Below are 1,216 nucleotides of genomic sequence, written 5' to 3'. Positions count from 1 at the left end.
TAGGTAGGTAGGTAGGTAGGTAGGTAGGTAGGTAGGTAGGTAGGTAGGTAGGTAGATAGATAGATAGACAGATAGATAGATAGATAGATCAAGAAGGAACAAACCAACGACGGCTCCGTTATCTCTCCATAAAAAGAATTTCTTTTTTTTAAAGGGCTCTTAAACCTGTGGCATTTCGAGAGTTCTCGATCACCACTCTTCACTCACACGAGTCAGTCAAACTGGAGACGGAAATTTGAACTGAAGCACCCGTCTTTGAAATTATATAGCAAAGATGAGCAAGGAAAGAGCCCATGCCGTATCGTACACTTTAAAAAAAAAAGAAGTAAATTTCGATCATTTAGAAGGCGAACAGAGCCAACCCGAGTTGAGAGTGATACAACATCCCAACAGAAAGATCATGATACTCGACTAAAGAGTTCTTCCAACTCGGGAATCGAACACAGGTCTCCTGCGTGCGATAGGGAAGCGCCTCAACGTTACACCACAGATGGCGGTTACCATGCCTTACTATAAGAGAAAAAGAGCCAAAGTGAAAGAACAGTTTTTAGTTTTTAGTTTTAGTAGAGGTTTTACAGCGCTCGCAACTGCATAAGGTCATATGAGCGCCAGAAGATTAGAGCTGTTACAAGAGAGTAACAAACATAAAAAAGATGAAGGGGAGATCAGGACGATAGAAGTTTGATAGGAAAGAAGAAGCACAGTTTTCTATTTTCTACCTTTTTAGCGTTTAGTTTCAGTAAGAGTTTTACAGTTCTTGCAACACAATTGAGAGACATAAGTGCCCAAGATCAGATGTGTCATACGAGAGTAACAACACAATACTGAAGGAGGAGAGATAATGACGATAGAAAAGAAGGAGCAACCACACCAGATTATCCGCCATCAACCCACATAATATGTTTGCCATGGCATGAACACAGCTCCCACTTCGTTTTGTAATCGTTGTAAAATGCTGTTTAATGCAGTAGGGTGAAAATGCGGGCTCGCCAGTACAAGACCGATTAGAAATGACCAGACACGGAAGTAATCAACAAAACCAGAGCATTATGGTGCGACAAACAATCAATCCACACGCAACTTAATTGCACGTTCCGTGATTAGAGATTTTGGTAAAACACACATACACACACACACACACACACACACACACACACACACACACACACTCGCACGCACACACACACACACACACACACACACATTCATTTCTCTT

The 1,216-nt window shown here is 41.5% G+C and overlaps 1 protein-coding gene across 2 annotated transcripts in view; it reads right to left on the bottom strand.

The window, feature by feature from the left end:
• Positions 1-1,216, bottom strand: part of LOC101858431 (tubby-related protein 4) — a 173,460-nt gene that overhangs the window by 103,643 nt on the left and 68,601 nt on the right. The window lies entirely within an intron of this gene.

The sequence above is a fragment of the Aplysia californica genome, unplaced genomic scaffold (genome assembly GCF_000002075.1).
Source record: "Aplysia californica isolate F4 #8 unplaced genomic scaffold, AplCal3.0 scaffold00447, whole genome shotgun sequence".
In the NCBI taxonomy this organism is placed as follows: Eukaryota; Metazoa; Mollusca; class Gastropoda; order Aplysiida; family Aplysiidae; genus Aplysia; species Aplysia californica.
The sequence above is the reverse complement of the archived record's forward strand: the minus strand, read 5'-3'. Positions and strand labels throughout refer to the sequence as shown.